Source organism: Lytechinus pictus, chromosome 2 (assembly GCF_037042905.1).
Source record: "Lytechinus pictus isolate F3 Inbred chromosome 2, Lp3.0, whole genome shotgun sequence".
NCBI classification, from domain to species: Eukaryota; Metazoa; Echinodermata; class Echinoidea; order Temnopleuroida; family Toxopneustidae; genus Lytechinus; species Lytechinus pictus.
The window spans coordinates 54627707-54636221 of NC_087246.1; positions in this window are offsets into that span (position 1 = coordinate 54627707).

Sequence of the window (8515 nt, forward strand, 5' to 3'; positions counted from 1 at the left end):
TAATGTATAAAAGGTTATCAACCCCCGCCCCCCCCCCCCCCCCCGCTTCCGCCGCCTATGATTCAGGGTCATATTTTCTTAACAGTTACAATTAGAGACTTCAATTTGTTTCCTCCCTCGCCCTTTTTAAATCGCTTTAAATAAAGGTCCATTTTGATGAAAGTATTTTTCCGTGAAATTTGAACACAAAGCCCTGAAGCACGTTCGAAACAAACAGATCAAGAACTAACTGCATTCGCAAAGGTCCGGTGAATGGGCGACAATTAACTAAATTTTACACAAATTAAATGGGTCAAAACCACTATCTCGGCGCAATTGGAAAGTCAACAAATCAGAAAAATAAACTTTGTTCAACACATATCATTTTATTGTGAAAAGAATGCATGTATTGTCAAGTTAATATCCGTTGATTATTGGCTTTTGAATTTTGCTGATTGGCTCAATTTTCACGTTTTCGTAATGACATGTATAATTCAGTGTGAAACCTACGTTACAGAGCATTACACCTTTAATAGTCATGGTGAAATCTATTTTTATTGAGTAGAACTTATTTGCCACTTCTGACATAATCAATTTGATGCCAAAAATTGTACGATAATGGTCTATTACTTCCCTTGAGTTTGATTGCGAAAACCACTGAGGGGAATTGAAGTTTGAAAACATTAATTTCTATAAAGAAATTTGACTGTCAAAATCACGAATTGTATCTTTTTACTTCGAACAATAAATCTGAAAGATAAAGGTAAGATTTAAACATTTATAAAGTCATGTAATGATTAAGTTTACAGGATGTTCATCAAATTCAACGAACGGGCAGCATGTAATATGTAATTGTCTCATTAAATATGGTAACGTAGGTTTCATGAAAGGTATATAACGTAAATTACATGTTATAAAAATCAGAAAATAACTACGAAGTTTAGAATTGTATGCACGAAAATAACTGAAAGTTGATTGGTTACATTCTCAAATAATATCATGAAACAAAATGGACCCAACTATTATCACAAAATGGTTTTAATCCACGGGAAATTTAGATTACATGGTGCTCAGAATATGGGCATTTTTTATTCAAATGTAAAGTGCCAGACATGTGGAAGTGTGAGTGATAATCAAAACGCGGTCAGTTGTGTTTTCAGATAATGTTATTTATATCAACTCCCTCTTTCTGTTTGCAATTTCAATTAAATGTAGAGAGTGAAAATTATAAATAAAGTTACTTTAAAAAGAGTAACGTGTTTTACTTTAATATCTGAAAATGCTAAACAATTGTCCTACCACAACTAACATTTAAAATCTGCTAGTTTGGATGAAATATAACACCAATGTGCCAAGAAATTGCAATTGCAACTTTAAAATTTAACAATTTGTCTTTTTGAACTTTACCAAGATATATGAAATACTGAAAGTGTGGAAGAACTATAACACCAATTTGAAATTGTGAATAAACTATAACTCTTATAGATCAACTATACGTCAAACATTTATGGAAATGTGGTTGGTCATCAAAACGTGGTTACCTTTATTTTCCCGATGACTTTTATATCGATTCCCCATTTTGATTACAAATTTTGATTACGTTTACATGGCGAAAATTAGTAATAAAATTATTTTGAAAAGAGTAACGTATTTTAACTTCAACATCTGACAATGTAAAACAATTATTTCAACTCAGCTAACATTCAAGATCTGAAATTGTGGATGAACCATAAAACCTAATGTGCAAAGAACTCGCAACTTAAAAATTCAACAATTAGCCTTTTTGAGCTATAAGCAGTAACTATACTGGACTGTTCTCCATATTCTATTCGCAACATGACAACCACCTACTGTGGATTTCCATTAAATGGAAATTGTTTTAAAACATATATCATGAGAGCTGAATAACAAAATGATATAATGAAATTGTATACAAAGCTTATTGTAGCATGAAAGCTGATGAACATGCCATGTACATTTTCAAAAACGTTACGGTATATGAGTATCGTGATTTGCTTGAATTGAAAAGATCCCCCACTAATTTTATAAGACATTGATTTGCGTTCCAAAGAAGGTGTTATGAAAATTGAAAGAAAGAGATGAAAACGAGGAAAAGGGAGATTGCAGTAAGTCGATACAAGATGAAAAACAAAAACAAATTACCCCCCCCCCCCATATTCCAAATCTTATTAAAAGGTGTCGCGTTTATCTGATATCAACAGCTTCTTGACACAAATGCCTTATACTGCTATATATAGTTTTTTTTCTCTTTCATTACAAAAAATATTAAGGTATATATACATTTTTTTTAAGAAGGCAATTATATAAATCGATATATATAAAAGAAATTTGAGGGAAGGAAATCAACAATAATACATTTGATAAACCAATATACGCCCCTCCTTTATATTGCGAAAAATAAAATTTGATCATGGGCTTGGGAAAAATCTTAACTACACTCGGCAAAAAAAGTTATTGGACACTTATAAAAGTTAAAATATTCCATATTCAAAACTCGGTACCAAATCCTGAAACCTACGTTACTATAATTTGAAACCTACGTTACTATAATGAGGTGGATAAAATATTAGCATATGAACCTTAATTCAACCAATTGAGAGAGATCTTATTTATGAAGAATATTGGCAAGTATAAATGTAAGAAAGGTATAGACAGTGTAACAAAATACCGAATCTTTTAAAGGGCTAGTTTTATCTTTAAATATTTCATGAAAATAAAAATTGAACGGAACATAAACAATGCTTGAAGTGATAGTAATTGTACTTTTTTCTTTTTTTGTTCCCGAAATTCCACAGGTAATTAAATTGAATGTACTACTAGCTTATTATAAACATAAAGTTACGATTAGCAAGATTAAATCCCCTTATATCATCTATGTATGGGACAACTTCTATTTTGAAACATACGTTACTAGAGTTGAAACATACGTTACATTATTATTACTAGCTTCCAAGGTATAAAAGATCGATTTAAGAGTAATTTCACATTCTTAAACTTTTGTTTGATTTTCTACCACTTCTTAAGAAGCCCTTGACTAATGGTTGCACCTAAAATACACTCAAATATTTAGAGGAGTAGAACCTTTAAAAATTTTGATGGAATTGAATACTTACTAGTCAGCTTGTGATGCAAGGGATTAGAAAAATGGGACGAGATCCACCATAGACTTGTTAAAAGTAGTTGCTTAGCTATATAGGCTTTCTGAGAATGATCGTAGATGGCTCATCTTCGTTATATATCGAGAAAAATCCTTTTAACGCCAAAAAGGCCGAGGTCTGCACATACGGTAACGTAAGTTTCACAACGTAAGTTACATGATGGGGTAAATAAATAGTTTTTGATCCAAAATTGCTCTTTGCAAGTATGATTTCGTTGGCCCTCTGACTTTCCTTTTATCAAGGCTAACTGCTGATGTACATATCAGCATCTAAAGTCTATACACATTTCCCCAAAACGGTAAAGAAAGTTTCATCTCTTTACGCTACGTTTCTATAAATTGCATTTAGTTTGGTTTTGATAAGATAATTCTTACTTAGGAGTGGGAGTACATAGGTATCATTTCTTATCATATACCCGAGGTGTCAAATAAATAAAAATAAACATATTTACGATGACATAAAGTATTTAATTATTGATCTAAAATACGGTAACGTAAGTTTCACTGCATTTGGCGACACATTTGGTTTTATCCGCATGTGAAAACAAAACATTTTTATCAAAAACTTTTGATTGTATTTTGTGGAGGGATCACTTATATGTATATTAATTTAGTTTTAGGGCAGCTGTTATTTACTTTATTTTGGCAAGATACAGAAATTTAGAAAATATATGACCGGCGACACGCTGTTTTTCACTATTACAACGGATGGGTTTGCTAATTTCTCATTATATACCAAAGAAGGTCATTAATATGACTTTCTTTTTAAAGAATGGATCTCATATAATAAATAGAATAGCTTAACTCGACCATTCTATATCGATTTTATTTTTAATTGGACCCATAACATGCGGGACACGAATTTTACGCAATTGCGCCGAGATAGTGGTAACGTATACAACCATGACAACATAACAACTTAATAACAAGAATGCTGAATACCTTCAACATTCGACACACATTGCTTTGCATCACCGCCATTCATGATGAATCCAAAATGTATAAAAGGTTATCAACCCCCGCCCCCCCCCCCCCCGCTTCCGCCGCCTATGATTCAGGGTCCAAACCGCCTCGATCACAAGAAACTTTTTTAGGCTGAAAAATACCCATTAATTATTCCTGCATTCACACCGCCCTGAAACATACCCTTCGGGATAAGTTCCTGAAGTTACGAGCATGCGCAGTATGGTCTGATAAGCAGCAAGGCGCGAAATTCAAAATCACTAGCCCAGCAGCAACCCATGCACGGCGCCGCACCCAACGACACGCTGGGCTAAAAGTTCCCGTAATTTGCTTTCAGACCGCCAAAATACCCACGACCTTGGAAAAATCCCCGCGAAAGTTCTCGTAATTTCGCCAAGTACCTACTTATATTTTCTTTCGGGGATATTACGCGTAGTTTGCTTTCACACCGCCAAAATACCTGGTATTTTCTGATCGGGGTAAATTTCCCGATCAGAGAATACCTGGAACTGGCGAACTTCGAGGCGGTCTGAAACCACCTATTTAGAGACTTAAATTTGTTTCTTCCCTCGCCCTTTTTAAATCGCTTTAAATAAAGGTCCATTTTGATGGAAGTATTTTTCCGTGAAATTTGAACACAAAGCCCTGAAGCACGTTCGAAACAATTCAGATCAAGAACTAACTGCATTCGCAAAGGTCCGGTGAATGGGCGACAATTAACTAAATTCTACACAATAGGTGGTTTCAAACCGCCTCGATCACAAGAATCCCCGTTAAATTACGAGAACTTTTTTTTAGGCTGAAAAAATACCCATTAATTATTCCTGCATTCACACCGCCCTGAAACATACCCTTCGGGATAAGTTCCTGAAGTTACGAGCATGCGCAGTATGGTCTGATAAGCAGCAAGGCGCGAAATTCAAAATCACTAGCCCAGCAGCAACCCATGCACGGCGCCGCACCCAACGACACGCTGGGCTAAAAGTTCCCGTAATTTGCTTTCAGACCGCCAAAATACCCACGACCTTAGAAAAATCCCAGCGAAAGTTCTCGTAATTTCGCCAAGTACCTACTATTTATCGGGTATTTTCTTTCGGGGATATTACGCGTAGTTTGCTTTCAGACCGCCAAAATACCTGGTATTTTCTGATCGGGGTAAATTTCCCGATCAGAGAATACCTGGAACTGGCGAACTTCGAGGCGGTCTGAAACCACCTATAATGCATAAATGATAAGGTTCACATCAAAGTGAGATCGAAACCATCACAATCTGTATGCATATTGCAACATGCATAAAGCATGCTTTACCTTTGTTTGATCCACGTAGACCGATCAAACATAACATATTTGGGATGTCGGACAGGTCCAGGTCTACTATATAGTTTTCCCCCATTTTTTTTCTTCCTCTGGAGCTTCACGCGGCCCACCGTTTGAGAAGCGCTGCTATATAGAGGGTGAGTGGACTTTCGCCAGCATTCTATTCCATCAAGATGACTCTCGCCTTTCAAACAGAGGGTCGTGGGTTCGAATCCTAGCCATGGCGTGTTTTCCTTCAGCAAGAAATTTATCCGCAATGTGCTGCACTCGGCCCAGGTGAGGTAAATGGGTACCGGCAGGAAGTAATTCCTCAAAAAGCTGTGCGCACCAGAATCGGTAGACGTACTAACTTAGCCGGGGTGATATAGGAGCGCCTTGAGCACCTATATAGCAAGGTGGATACGTGCGCTATACAAACCCTATATTATTATTTTTATAAAATAATTGGCCACTTGTGTATATTGATCACCACGCGCAACATAATAATTTCAAGAGTTTTTGCTATACCCTGAACGTATACCAGCCATGCGCGGTTTTATATACATGCATGTCATCATCATCATCATCATCATCATCACCATCTTCATCATCATCGTCATCATCATCATCATCATCATCATCAATATCATCTATATCTCCACCACCACCACCATCATCATCATATTCATTATCATCATCATCATTTTCACCGTCATCATTGCCGTTTTTCATCACAAGTGTTTTATTTTTAATTTCCTTCTACTTTTAAAAAGTTAATATTTTAATAATTTGCAGTCATCCATTCGGCTCATTCAATGTGATTGTATATTCAATCTCAATTATATTTGCTCACAATGACAATCCATATGGGTTTTCTGTTCAGTGATGTATGTTTCTGATTTATTGTCAAAATATTTTTGTTATATTTATTCTACCATTGATATGCAGAAGAAAAATCAAATCAAGTTTTTGGTGCGAGAAGGGGGAGGGGCTAGGTGGCGTAGCTAGGATTTTTTTCCTGGGGGGCACTGGGGGGTCCTTACTTTTTCAGGGGGGGGCACCATTTTTTCCGGTGTGTGTGTATGTGTCACAAGGGCGGATCCGACTTTCGCCAATAGGGGACGGGGCCCGAAATGATGTTCACCTATATTTTCCCCGATCAGTCACTTCTTAGTTTTATTCTTATAAAACAACATAAACATGAAATAATCTCATAAGCCTTAGAAAAAGTGCGAGCGCCGAGCGCGAAGCGTGAGCGAATTTTTTTACTTTCATGTATTTTGTACTGAAAATTTAATATTCTGGGCAACGTTATGTATGATCCTGAACAAGATTCATATGTAACTAGATGATTACTGCGAACGCCAAGCGAGAGCAGAAATTCTTATTAACTGTTCTAGCATTATCGAAAAGGTACCTGTTAAGGACTGCTTACAGTTACCCACGAAGACGGTATATATTTCAATAATGGGAGCGCGAAGCGCGAGCAATTTTTTTTGACATTCCGACCTAAAAAATTGTCATTCTTAGCACTTTTTGTATTAATAAATGGGATAGGTATGTAACTAAACAATTGATGCGAGCGCGAAGCGCGAAAGGAAGAAAATTGAGATTTTAGACCTAAAAGCGGGACACTCTATTCATACTTTGTAAATCATAAATAGGATATAGTTCATTGGATATCATTAATAATGCGATCGTGAAGCGTGAGCAGACAATTGTTGATATCCTGATGTTAAACTGGATAATTTAAGTACATTTTAAATAAAGATCATGCAGGCTATCGCGCATGTTTTAGATTTAGACCTAGAATCTGGGCATTCTGAATACATTTGTTTAATGGAACTTTATGGAATACACGTAGACAATAGGAACTTGGCAAATCAAACAATGTGACCACGCAGCGTGAGCTTAAAATGCTGATATGTGGACCATAAAACTGACATTTTACAGAGCATTATATCATATTGACTTCAAAACTTGCTCCATATCAGCCTATTGAGCAAGAATATGAATCTCATCGAACAGGCAATTCTGGCGCGAAGCGCAAACAAAAATTTTATATAGTAACATGAAAGATTTTTTTTTTGCAAGTCTTCCCCTCAGATTATTTTATTTTACTCGTCTTCCTCCTTTTATTTTCCTCTTCTTCTTTTTTCTTCTGTCTTTCTCCTTCTTTTCCTTTTTTCTTTTCTTCTTTCTCCTTCTTTTCCTTTTTTCTTTTAGTCTCTTTTTTTTGCTCTGCCAATTTTTTTTAGGGGGGCACCTGGGGGGGGGGCACACCAAATCTCAGGGGGGCACGTGCCCCCCAGGCCCCCCCCGTATCTACGCCACTGGGGCTTGTATGGGCGCCTATGTGATATTTCAAAATAAGGATCATGGCGTAACGTGTGCAACAAGGGGGGGGGGGGTCTGTAATATCAGCCTGCCCACCTCCCATCCGCATTGTGATCAATTAGTTTCAATTGATATGCAAGCTAGCGAAAAAAAATATATTCCTTGTATTTTAGAACCTACTTTCATTTTAAACTAATATTTTGATAAATTCGGGGGCATTCCTGTCGGGCCTAATATTGCTGGCCCTCCCCCAAATGACGGAGATTTGGGAGCAATATCATTGGACCATCTTCTTGGACTGAATTTTTCTTCTTCATTTTTTTAAAGCAAAGTCAGCACCCCCTTTTAATAATCGTTTAGAGGGCCCTGTGAGTTTTTTAAATTAAATGCTGTTGAAATATTGACGATTTTTTAATGTTTTATTGAGAAAGAAAAATCAACATAATTACATATTTTAAAGATTTTTTGTTATTAGTATATATCTCTATGGTAAATCTTCCCTTTTTTTGAGTTAGGCATCTTTCCATTTCCGTATACGGACAACAGAGGGCGCGAGACATGTAACGATTTGAGAAAGCTAGCTGCGGACCAACGAACGTAGAGGGCAGCAACACACAAGCGTGTTGCTATAAGGAAGGTCAACTCGATACGCGCATGCAGCTGAGCTGCGCGCGTATTTTATTGTTCATGCCAACGAAATCAAATGCCGATCCAATACAACAACAAATTAGTAGCGATCAAAAAACGAATATGAAAGAATAT